Source organism: Hyla sarda, unplaced genomic scaffold, assembly GCF_029499605.1.
Source record: "Hyla sarda isolate aHylSar1 unplaced genomic scaffold, aHylSar1.hap1 scaffold_316, whole genome shotgun sequence".
NCBI classification, from domain to species: domain Eukaryota; kingdom Metazoa; phylum Chordata; class Amphibia; order Anura; family Hylidae; genus Hyla; species Hyla sarda.
Window position 1 is genome coordinate 138,417 of NW_026609890.1, and position 12,796 is coordinate 151,212.

Here is a 12,796-nt window from a genome sequence, read left to right on the forward strand (position 1 = left end):
GATTATTGCACCAGGACCCTTAGCACTTTTAAAATGCCATTCAATGCCACGGGCTAGATGTAAACTGCAGATGACCATGTTGTGGTAGTTACCATGGATACCCAAGTGATGTGTGAGCTAACACATAGGCCCAACAGATTCCAAGAAGGCCAGAATCACCAGCGGCACCACCATCGATTGTCAGGTCACCCGGATTCAGCAAATACCAGAGTCCAAAATGATGCAGGTTTATACTGTTAATTTTCAGTTTATCGTTACAGTTGGTGTTATTCCATGTCGGAAGGGACGCAGCTACAGCCAGTGGGGTAACTAGAGACAGGCAGGCAGCTATGTGCAACAAAGGTAGGCGTGTTGTTTTCATATGCAGATCTGAAATATTGTCTTATATGCAAGAGGAGGAGTGATGGGGGTTCAGGCAAAAGCCAGGCTATGGATTGCATTGCTAAATGCTCCATCAGAGTGCAATGGTCGCCTGTCCTTTTTTTAAGTGATGATGTGGGTTTAGCCTGTGCTGTATGTATGTATGGGTGGCTGACTGCCACCCACCCAGAGAGTGTATGGGAGGCTGGTTGGCTGCCAGCCTTCCTTCCATTCCTATGAGTAATGTGAGTGCTCATGAAGGGGACATGGTTGGGTCCACCCCTTTCCCGGTTATCCCCTCTAGGCCTTTTGGCTTAGATCAAGTGTAAAAAAAGAAAGGATCTTGCGACAGATCGCATCCTGAGGCACGTTTTTTTTTGTGTGAATACTTGCACTTGGGTGACTTGTGAGCACATACTGATACATACGTTCCCTATCTGGGGACCATAAATTAAATGGATTTTTGAGAAAGGGAGCTGATTTGGAAGCTTGCTTCTGTCGCCCTATGCATTGACCCGATGTGGCAGTATATTCGGGTAGTGAACAGTGCACCACCCCATTCCAGTGTTAAACAAGAAAGATTCTCATTTAATCCTCCGTGGGTGAGAATTTGAGTTTGAGAATTGGAGACCAAAATGATGAGTTGCACTGACTGGTTTATGAACGTCTATTCATTTAGTGTTTTAATGACCATGTTTGCACACTGATTGGTGTAAAAAAATAAAATAAAACTAAATAATAATAATCTAGCACACCTGTGCAGGTTTGACATGACATGACAGGTAGCTGTCTTGTGGGTGGTGCTGAATCCTGTTAAATGACGTGAGGGTCTCATGCCTATACACAAGGGTGTGTCATTGCTGTTGCTTGACCATGCATTGGTATCTGTGGTCAGTGAATGATAAAAACAAAATTTACCATCCATTGATGGATGGGAAATCCGCCATGAGGCATTTGTTTTTAGAAACTGCTGCTCACAACCAATGTTGCAATGGAGTGTCTCCATCTGCTGGTGGTATTGGAAAGGCATTAGTGCTATGACAGGGTCTGAAGAAGAAGAAGAAGAAGAAGAAGACGGAAAAAAATATATATAAAAAGAAAAAGAGAGAGAGAGAGAGAGAGACTGACTTAGTGAGCGAGTGAGTGAGAGAGTGAGAGTGAGTGAGAGTGAATGAGTGAGTGAGTGATTGAGTGAGTGAGTGAGTGAGTGAGAACAAATGAGTTAAAGCAAGTGAGTGAGAGAGATCGAATGAATGAAAGTCTGAATGACAGAAAGAAAAAAGGATGAAGAAAGAAGCATGAAGAAAAAAAAATGTATATGGAGTTGCTGACATGAGTGCAATCTACAAAGCCGTTGAGGCTGATCCTCATGGGAGGATTATTGCACCAGGACCCTTAGCACTTTTAAAATGCCATTCAATGCCACGGGCTAGATGTAAACTGCAGATGACCATGTTGTGGTAGTTACCATGGATACCCAAGTGATGTGTGAGCTAACACATAGGCCCAACAGATTCCAAGAAGGCCAGAATCACCAGCGGCACCACCATCGATTGTCAGGTCACCCGGATTCAGCAAATACCAGAGTCCAAAATGATGCAGGTTTATACTGTTAATTTTCAGTTTATCGTTACAGTTGGTGTTATTCCATGTCGGAAGGGACGCAGCTACAGCCAGTGGGGTAACTAGAGACAGGCAGGCAGCTATGTGCAACAAAGGTAGGCGTGTTGTTTTCATATGCAGATATGAAATATTGTCTTATATGCAAGAGGAGGAGTGATGGGGGTTCAGGCAAAAGCCAGGCTATGGATTGCATTGCTAAATGCTCCATCAGAGTGCAATGGTCGCCTGTCCTTTTTTTAAGTGATGATGTGGGTTTAGCCTGTGCTGTATGTATGTATGGGTGGCTGACTGCCACCCACCCACCCAGAGAGTGTATGGGAGGCTGGTTGGCTGCCAGCCTTCCTTCCATTCCTATGAGTAATGTGAGTGCTCATGAAGGGGACATGGTTGGGTCCACCCCTTTCCCGGTTATCCCCTCTAGGCCTTTTGGCTTAGATCAAGTGTAAAAAAAGAAAGGATCTTGCGACAGATCGCATCCTGAGGCACGTTTTTTTTTGTGTGAATACTTGCACTTGGGTGACTTGTGAGCACATACTGATACATACGTTCCCTATCTGGGGACCATAAATTAAATGGATTTTTGAGAAAGGGAGCTGATTTGGAAGCTTGCTTCTGTCGCCCTATGCATTGACCCGATGTGGCAGTATATTCGGGTAGTGAACAGTGCACCACCCCATTCCAGTGTTAAACAAGAAAGATTCTCATTTAATCCTCCGTGGGTGAGAATTTGAGTTTGAGAATTGGAGACCAAAATGATGAGTTGCACTGACTGGTTTATGAACGTCTATTCATTTAGTGTTTTAATGACCATGTTTGCACACTGATTGGTGTAAAAAAATAAAATAAAACTAAATAATAATAATCTAGCACACCTGTGCAGGTTTGACATGACATGACAGGTAGCTGTCTTGTGGGTGGTGCTGAATCCTGTTAAATGACGTGAGGGTCTCATGCCTATACACAAGGGTGTGTCATTGCTGTTGCTTGACCATGCATTGGTATCTGTGGTCAGTGAATGATAAAAACAAAATTTACCATCCATTGATGGATGGGAAATCCGCCATGAGGCATTTGTTTTTAGAAACTGCTGCTCACAACCAATGTTGCAATGGAGTGTCTCCATCTGCTGGTGGTATTGGAAAGGCATTAGTGCTATGACAGGGTCTGAAGAAGAAGAAGAAGAAGAAGAAGACGGAAAAAAATATATATAAAAAGAAAAAGAGAGAGAGAGAGAGAGAGACTGACTTAGTGAGCGAGTGAGTGAGAGAGTGAGAGTGAGTGAGAGTGAATGAGTGAGTGAGTGATTGAGTGAGTGAGTGAGTGAGTGAGAACAAATGAGTTAAAGCAAGTGAGTGAGAGAGATCGAATGAATGAAAGTCTGAATGACAGAAAGAAAAAAGGATGAAGAAAGAAGCATGAAGAAAAAAAAATGTATATGGAGTTGCTGACATGAGTGCAATCTACAAAGCCGTTGAGGCTGATCCTCATGGGAGGATTATTGCACCAGGACCCTTAGCACTTTTAAAATGCCATTCAATGCCACGGGCTAGATGTAAACTGCAGATGACCATGTTGTGGTAGTTACCATGGATACCCAAGTGATGTGTGAGCTAACACATAGGCCCAACAGATTCCAAGAAGGCCAGAATCACCAGCGGCACCACCATCGATTGTCAGGTCACCCGGATTCAGCAAATACCAGAGTCCAAAATGATGCAGGTTTATACTGTTAATTTTCAGTTTATCGTTACAGTTGGTGTTATTCCATGTCGGAAGGGACGCAGCTACAGCCAGTGGGGTAACTAGAGACAGGCAGGCAGCTATGTGCAACAAAGGTAGGCGTGTTGTTTTCATATGCAGATATGAAATATTGTCTTATATGCAAGAGGAGGAGTGATGGGGGTTCAGGCAAAAGCCAGGCTATGGATTGCATTGCTAAATGCTCCATCAGAGTGCAATGGTCGCCTGTCCTTTTTTTAAGTGATGATGTGGGTTTAGCCTGTGCTGTATGTATGTATGGGTGGCTGACTGCCACCCACCCACCCAGAGAGTGTATGGGAGGCTGGTTGGCTGCCAGCCTTCCTTCCATTCCTATGAGTAATGTGAGTGCTCATGAAGGGGACATGGTTGGGTCCACCCCTTTCCCGGTTATCCCCTCTAGGCCTTTTGGCTTAGATCAAGTGTAAAAAAAGAAAGGATCTTGCGACAGATCGCATCCTGAGGCACGTTTTTTTTTGTGTGAATACTTGCACTTGGGTGACTTGTGAGCACATACTGATACATACGTTCCCTATCTGGGGACCATAAATTAAATGGATTTTTGAGAAAGGGAGCTGATTTGGAAGCTTGCTTCTGTCGCCCTATGCATTGACCCGATGTGGCAGTATATTCGGGTAGTGAACAGTGCACCACCCCATTCCAGTGTTAAACAAGAAAGATTCTCATTTAATCCTCCGTGGGTGAGAATTTGAGTTTGAGAATTGGAGACCAAAATGATGAGTTGCACTGACTGGTTTATGAACGTCTATTCATTTAGCGTTTTAATGACCATGTTTGCACACTGATTGGTGTAAAAAAATAAAATAAAACTAAATAATAATAATCTAGCACACCTGTGCAGGTTTGACATGACATGACAGGTAGCTGTCTTGTGGGTGGTGCTGAATCCTGTTAAATGACGTGAGGGTCTCATGCCTATACACAAGGGTGTGTCATTGCTGTTGCTTGACCATGCATTGGTATCTGTGGTCAGTGAATGATAAAAACAAAATTTACCATCCATTGATGGATGGGAAATCCGCCATGAGGCATTTGTTTTTAGAAACTGCTGCTCACAACCAATGTTGCAATGGAGTGTCTCCATCTGCTGGTGGTATTGGAAAGGCATTAGTGCTATGACAGGGTCTGAAGAAGAAGAAGAAGAAGAAGACGGAAAAAAATATATATAAAAAGAAAAAGAGAGAGAGAGAGAGAGAGACTGACTTAGTGAGCGAGTGAGTGAGAGAGTGAGAGTGAGTGAGAGTGAATGAGTGAGTGAGTGATTGAGTGAGTGAGTGAGTGAGTGAGAACAAATGAGTTAAAGCAAGTGAGTGAGAGAGATCGAATGAATGAAAGTCTGAATGACAGAAAGAAAAAAGGATGAAGAAAGAAGCATGAAGAAAAAAAAATGTATATGGAGTTGCTGACATGAGTGCAATCTACAAAGCCGTTGAGGCTGATCCTCATGGGAGGATTATTGCACCAGGACCCTTAGCACTTTTAAAATGCCATTCAATGCCACGGGCTAGATGTAAACTGCAGATGACCATGTTGTGGTAGTTACCATGGATACCCAAGTGATGTGTGAGCTAACACATAGGCCCAACAGATTCCAAGAAGGCCAGAATCACCAGCGGCACCACCATCGATTGTCAGGTCACCCGGATTCAGCAAATACCAGAGTCCAAAATGATGCAGGTTTATACTGTTAATTTTCAGTTTATCGTTACAGTTGGTGTTATTCCATGTCGGAAGGGACGCAGCTACAGCCAGTGGGGTAACTAGAGACAGGCAGGCAGCTATGTGCAACAAAGGTAGGCGTGTTGTTTTCATATGCAGATCTGAAATATTGTCTTATATGCAAGAGGAGGAGTGATGGGGGTTCAGGCAAAAGCCAGGCTATGGATTGCATTGCTAAATGCTCCATCAGAGTGCAATGGTCGCCTGTCCTTTTTTTAAGTGATGATGTGGGTTTAGCCTGTGCTGTATGTATGTATGGGTGGCTGACTGCCACCCACCCAGAGAGTGTATGGGAGGCTGGTTGGCTGCCAGCCTTCCTTCCATTCCTATGAGTAATGTGAGTGCTCATGAAGGGGACATGGTTGGGTCCACCCCTTTCCCGGTTATCCCCTCTAGGCCTTTTGGCTTAGATCAAGTGTAAAAAAAGAAAGGATCTTGCGACAGATCGCATCCTGAGGCACGTTTTTTTTTGTGTGAATACTTGCACTTGGGTGACTTGTGAGCACATACTGATACATACGTTCCCTATCTGGGGACCATAAATTAAATGGATTTTTGAGAAAGGGAGCTGATTTGGAAGCTTGCTTCTGTCGCCCTATGCATTGACCCGATGTGGCAGTATATTCGGGTAGTGAACAGTGCACCACCCCATTCCAGTGTTAAACAAGAAAGATTCTCATTTAATCCTCCGTGGGTGAGAATTTGAGTTTGAGAATTGGAGACCAAAATGATGAGTTGCACTGACTGGTTTATGAACGTCTATTCATTTAGCGTTTTAATGACCATGTTTGCACACTGATTGGTGTAAAAAAATAAAATAAAACTAAATAATAATAATCTAGCACACCTGTGCAGGTTTGACATGACATGACAGGTAGCTGTCTTGTGGGTGGTGCTGAATCCTGTTAAATGACGTGAGGGTCTCATGCCTATACACAAGGGTGTGTCATTGCTGTTGCTTGACCATGCATTGGTATCTGTGGTCAGTGAATGATAAAAACAAAATTTACCATCCATTGATGGATGGGAAATCCGCCATGAGGCATTTGTTTTTAGAAACTGCTGCTCACAACCAATGTTGCAATGGAGTGTCTCCATCTGCTGGTGGTATTGGAAAGGCATTAGTGCTATGACAGGGTCTGAAGAAGAAGAAGAAGAAGAAGACGGAAAAAAATATATATAAAAAGAAAAAGAGAGAGAGAGAGAGAGAGACTGACTTAGTGAGCGAGTGAGTGAGAGAGTGAGAGTGAGTGAGAGTGAATGAGTGAGTGAGTGATTGAGTGAGTGAGTGAGTGAGTGAGAACAAATGAGTTAAAGCAAGTGAGTGAGAGAGATCGAATGAATGAAAGTCTGAATGACAGAAAGAAAAAAGGATGAAGAAAGAAGCATGAAGAAAAAAAAATGTATATGGAGTTGCTGACATGAGTGCAATCTACAAAGCCGTTGAGGCTGATCCTCATGGGAGGATTATTGCACCAGGACCCTTAGCACTTTTAAAATGCCATTCAATGCCACGGGCTAGATGTAAACTGCAGATGACCATGTTGTGGTAGTTACCATGGATACCCAAGTGATGTGTGAGCTAACACATAGGCCCAACAGATTCCAAGAAGGCCAGAATCACCAGCGGCACCACCATCGATTGTCAGGTCACCCGGATTCAGCAAATACCAGAGTCCAAAATGATGCAGGTTTATACTGTTAATTTTCAGTTTATCGTTACAGTTGGTGTTATTCCATGTCGGAAGGGACGCAGCTACAGCCAGTGGGGTAACTAGAGACAGGCAGGCAGCTATGTGCAACAAAGGTAGGCGTGTTGTTTTCATATGCAGATCTGAAATATTGTCTTATATGCAAGAGGAGGAGTGATGGGGGTTCAGGCAAAAGCCAGGCTATGGATTGCATTGCTAAATGCTCCATCAGAGTGCAATGGTCGCCTGTCCTTTTTTTAAGTGATGATGTGGGTTTAGCCTGTGCTGTATGTATGTATGGGTGGCTGACTGCCACCCACCCAGAGAGTGTATGGGAGGCTGGTTGGCTGCCAGCCTTCCTTCCATTCCTATGAGTAATGTGAGTGCTCATGAAGGGGACATGGTTGGGTCCACCCCTTTCCCGGTTATCCCCTCTAGGCCTTTTGGCTTAGATCAAGTGTAAAAAAAGAAAGGATCTTGCGACAGATCGCATCCTGAGGCACGTTTTTTTTTGTGTGAATACTTGCACTTGGGTGACTTGTGAGCACATACTGATACATACGTTCCCTATCTGGGGACCATAAATTAAATGGATTTTTGAGAAAGGGAGCTGATTTGGAAGCTTGCTTCTGTTGCCCTATGCATTGACCCGATGTGGCAGTATATTCGGGTAGTGAACAGTGCACCACCCCATTCCAGTGTTAAACAAGAAAGATTCTCATTTAATCCTCCGTGGGTGAGAATTTGAGTTTGAGAATTGGAGACCAAAATGATGAGTTGCACTGACTGGTTTATGAACGTCTATTCATTTAGCGTTTTAATGACCATGTTTGCACACTGATTGGTGTAAAAAAATAAAATAAAACTAAATAATAATAATCTAGCACACCTGTGCAGGTTTGACATGACATGACAGGTAGCTGTCTTGTGGGTGGTGCTGAATCCTGTTAAATGACGTGAGGGTCTCATGCCTATACACAAGGGTGTGTCATTGCTGTTGCTTGACCATGCATTGGTATCTGTGGTCAGTGAATGATAAAAACAAAATTTACCATCCATTGATGGATGGGAAATCCGCCATGAGGCATTTGTTTTTAGAAACTGCTGCTCACAACCAATGTTGCAATGGAGTGTCTCCATCTGCTGGTGGTATTGGAAAGGCATTAGTGCTATGACAGGGTCTGAAGAAGAAGAAGAAGAAGAAGAAGAAGAAGAAGAAGAAGAAGACGGAAAAAAATATATATAAAAAGAAAAAGAGAGAGAGAGAGAGAGAGACTGACTTAGTGAGCGAGTGAGTGAGAGAGTGAGAGTGAGTGAGAGTGAATGAGTGAGTGAGTGATTGAGTGAGTGAGTGAGTGAGTGAGAACAAATGAGTTAAAGCAAGTGAGTGAGAGAGATCGAATGAATGAAAGTCTGAATGACAGAAAGAAAAAAGGATGAAGAAAGAAGCATGAAGAAAAAAAAATGTATATGGAGTTGCTGACATGAGTGCAATCTACAAAGCCGTTGAGGCTGATCCTCATGGGAGGATTATTGCACCAGGACCCTTAGCACTTTTAAAATGCCATTCAATGCCACGGGCTAGATGTAAACTGCAGATGACCATGTTGTGGTAGTTACCATGGATACCCAAGTGATGTGTGAGCTAACACATAGGCCCAACAGATTCCAAGAAGGCCAGAATCACCAGCGGCACCACCATCGATTGTCAGGTCACCCGGATTCAGCAAATACCAGAGTCCAAAATGATGCAGGTTTATACTGTTAATTTTCAGTTTATCGTTACAGTTGGTGTTATTCCATGTCGGAAGGGACGCAGCTACAGCCAGTGGGGTAACTAGAGACAGGCAGGCAGCTATGTGCAACAAAGGTAGGCGTGTTGTTTTCATATGCAGATCTGAAATATTGTCTTATATGCAAGAGGAGGAGTGATGGGGGTTCAGGCAAAAGCCAGGCTATGGATTGCATTGCTAAATGCTCCATCAGAGTGCAATGGTCGCCTGTCCTTTTTTTAAGTGATGATGTGGGTTTAGCCTGTGCTGTATGTATGTATGGGTGGCTGACTGCCACCCACCCAGAGAGTGTATGGGAGGCTGGTTGGCTGCCAGCCTTCCTTCCATTCCTATGAGTAATGTGAGTGCTCATGAAGGGGACATGGTTGGGTCCACCCCTTTCCCGGTTATCCCCTCGAATGAATGAATGAAAGTCTGAATGACAGAAAGAAAAAAGGATGAAGAAAGAAGCATGAAGAAAAAAAAATGTATATGGAGTTGCTGACATGAGTGCAATCTACAAAGCCGTTGAGGCTGATCCTCATGGGAGGATTATTGCACCAGGACCCTTAGCACTTTTAAAATGCCATTCAATGCCACGGGCTAGATGTAAACTGCAGATGACCATGTTGTGGTAGTTACCATGGATACCCAAGTGATGTGTGAGCTAACACATAGGCCCAACAGATTCCAAGAAGGCCAGAATCACCAGCGGCACCACCATCGATTGTCAGGTCACCCGGATTCAGCAAATACCAGAGTCCAAAATGATGCAGGTTTATACTGTTAATTTTCAGTTTATCGTTACAGTTGGTGTTATTCCATGTCGGAAGGGACGCAGCTACAGCCAGTGGGGTAACTAGAGACAGGCAGGCAGCTATGTGCAACAAAGGTAGGCGTGTTGTTTTCATATGCAGATCTGAAATATTGTCTTATATGCAAGAGGAGGAGTGATGGGGGTTCAGGCAAAAGCCAGGCTATGGATTGCATTGCTAAATGCTCCATCAGAGTGCAATGGTCGCCTGTCCTTTTTTTAAGTGATGATGTGGGTTTAGCCTGTGCTGTATGTATGTATGGGTGGCTGACTGCCACCCACCCAGAGAGTGTATGGGAGGCTGGTTGGCTGCCAGCCTTCCTTCCATTCCTATGAGTAATGTGAGTGCTCATGAAGGGGACATGGTTGGGTCCACCCCTTTCCCGGTTATCCCCTCTAGGCCTTTTGGCTTAGATCAAGTGTAAAAAAAGAAAGGATCTTGCGACAGATCGCATCCTGAGGCACGTTTTTTTTTGTGTGAATACTTGCACTTGGGTGACTTGTGAGCACATACTGATACATACGTTCCCTATCTGGGGACCATAAATTAAATGGATTTTTGAGAAAGGGAGCTGATTTGGAAGCTTGCTTCTGTCGCCCTATGCATTGACCCGATGTGGCAGTATATTCGGGTAGTGAACAGTGCACCACCCCATTCCAGTGTTAAACAAGAAAGATTCTCATTTAATCCTCCGTGGGTGAGAATTTGAGTTTGAGAATTGGAGACCAAAATGATGAGTTGCACTGACTGGTTTATGAACGTCTATTCATTTAGCGTTTTAATGACCATGTTTGCACACTGATTGGTGTAAAAAAATAAAATAAAACTAAATAATAATAATCTAGCACACCTGTGCAGGTTTGACATGACATGACAGGTAGCTGTCTTGTGGGTGGTGCTGAATCCTGTTAAATGACGTGAGGGTCTCATGCCTATACACAAGGGTGTGTCATTGCTGTTGCTTGACCATGCATTGGTATCTGTGGTCAGTGAATGATAAAAACAAAATTTACCATCCATTGATGGATGGGAAATCCGCCATGAGGCATTTGTTTTTAGAAACTGCTGCTCACAACCAATGTTGCAATGGAGTGTCTCCATCTGCTGGTGGTATTGGAAAGGCATTAGTGCTATGACAGGGTCTGAAGAAGAAGAAGAAGAAGAAGAAGAAGACGGAAAAAAATATATATAAAAAGAAAAAGAGAGAGAGAGAGAGAGAGACTGACTTAGTGAGCGAGTGAGTGAGAGAGTGAGAGTGAGTGAGAGTGAATGAGTGAGTGAGTGATTGAGTGAGTGAGTGAGTGAGTGAGAACAAATGAGTTAAAGCAAGTGAGTGAGAGAGATCGAATGAATGAAAGTCTGAATGACAGAAAGAAAAAAGGATGAAGAAAGAAGCATGAAGAAAAAAAAATGTATATGGAGTTGCTGACATGAGTGCAATCTACAAAGCCGTTGAGGCTGATCCTCATGGGAGGATTATTGCACCAGGACCCTTAGCACTTTTAAAATGCCATTCAATGCCACGGGCTAGATGTAAACTGCAGATGACCATGTTGTGGTAGTTACCATGGATACCCAAGTGATGTGTGAGCTAACACATAGGCCCAACAGATTCCAAGAAGGCCAGAATCACCAGCGGCACCACCATCGATTGTCAGGTCACCCGGATTCAGCAAATACCAGAGTCCAAAATGATGCAGGTTTATACTGTTAATTTTCAGTTTATCGTTACAGTTGGTGTTATTCCATGTCGGAAGGGACGCAGCTACAGCCAGTGGGGTAACTAGAGACAGGCAGGCAGCTATGTGCAACAAAGGTAGGCGTGTTGTTTTCATATGCAGATCTGAAATATTGTCTTATATGCAAGAGGAGGAGTGATGGGGGTTCAGGCAAAAGCCAGGCTATGGATTGCATTGCTAAATGCCCCATCAGAGTGCAATGGTCGCCTGTCCTTTTTTTAAGTGATGATGTGGGTTTAGCCTGTGCTGTATGTATGTATGGGTGGCTGACTGCCACCCACCCAGAGAGTGTATGGGAGGCTGGTTGGCTGCCAGCCTTCCTTCCATTCCTATGAGTAATGTGAGTGCTCATGAAGGGGACATGGTTGGGTCCACCCCTTTCCCGGTTATCCCCTCTAGGCCTTTTGGCTTAGATCAAGTGTAAAAAAGAAAGGATCTTGCGACAGATCGCATCCTGAGGCACGTTTTTTTTTGTGTGAATACTTGCACTTGGGTGACTTGTGAGCACATACTGATACATACGTTCCCTATCTGGGGACCATAAATTAAATGGATTTTTGAGAAAGGGAGCTGATTTGGAAGCTTGCTTCTGTCGCCCTATGCATTGACCCGATGTGGCAGTATATTCGGGTAGTGAACAGTGCACCACCCCATTCCAGTGTTAAACAAGAAAGATTCTCATTTAATCCTCCGTGGGTGAGAATTTGAGTTTGAGAATTGGAGACCAAAATGATGAGTTGCACTGACTGGTTTATGAACGTCTATTCATTTAGCGTTTTAATGACCATGTTTGCACACTGATTGGTGTAAAAAAATAAAATAAAACTAAATAATAATAATCTAGCACACCTGTGCAGGTTTGACATGACATGACAGGTAGCTGTCTTGTGGGTGGTGCTGAATCCTGTTAAATGACGTGAGGGTCTCATGCCTATACACAAGGGTGTGTCATTGCTGTTGCTTGACCATGCATTGGTATCTGTGGTCAGTGAATGATAAAAACAAAATTTACCATCCATTGATGGATGGGAAATCCGCCATGAGGCATTTGTTTTTAGAAACTGCTGCTCACAACCAATGTTGCAATGGAGTGTCTCCATCTGCTGGTGGTATTGGAAAGGCATTAGTGCTATGACAGGGTCTGAAGAAGAAGAAGAAGAAGAAGAAGACGGAAAAAAATATATATAAAAAGAAAAAGAGAGAGAGAGAGAGAGAGACTGACTTAGTGAGCGAGTGAGTGAGAGAGTGAGAGTGAGTGAGAGTGAATGAGTGAGTGAGTGATTGAGTGAGTGAGTGAG

General features: G+C 43.7%; 7 pseudogenes; all 7 read left to right on the plus strand.

Annotated features, from left to right (window-relative positions):
• Nucleotides 1–653: 653 nt before the first annotated feature.
• LOC130329164 (U2 spliceosomal RNA) lies at nucleotides 654–917 on the plus strand (annotated as a pseudogene).
• A 1,476-nt stretch (nucleotides 918–2,393) lies between these two features.
• LOC130329165 (U2 spliceosomal RNA) lies at nucleotides 2,394–2,657 on the plus strand (annotated as a pseudogene).
• Nucleotides 2,658–4,133: 1,476 nt separating this feature from the next.
• LOC130329166 (U2 spliceosomal RNA) lies at nucleotides 4,134–4,397 on the plus strand (annotated as a pseudogene).
• Nucleotides 4,398–5,866: 1,469 nt separating this feature from the next.
• LOC130329167 (U2 spliceosomal RNA) lies at nucleotides 5,867–6,130 on the plus strand (annotated as a pseudogene).
• Nucleotides 6,131–7,599: 1,469 nt separating this feature from the next.
• Nucleotides 7,600–7,863, plus strand: LOC130329184 (U2 spliceosomal RNA; annotated as a pseudogene).
• A 2,284-nt stretch (nucleotides 7,864–10,147) lies between these two features.
• On the plus strand, nucleotides 10,148–10,411 carry LOC130329168 (U2 spliceosomal RNA; annotated as a pseudogene).
• Nucleotides 10,412–11,886: 1,475 nt separating this feature from the next.
• Nucleotides 11,887–12,149, plus strand: LOC130329324 (U2 spliceosomal RNA; annotated as a pseudogene).
• The last annotated feature ends 647 nt before the right edge of the window (nucleotides 12,150–12,796 follow it).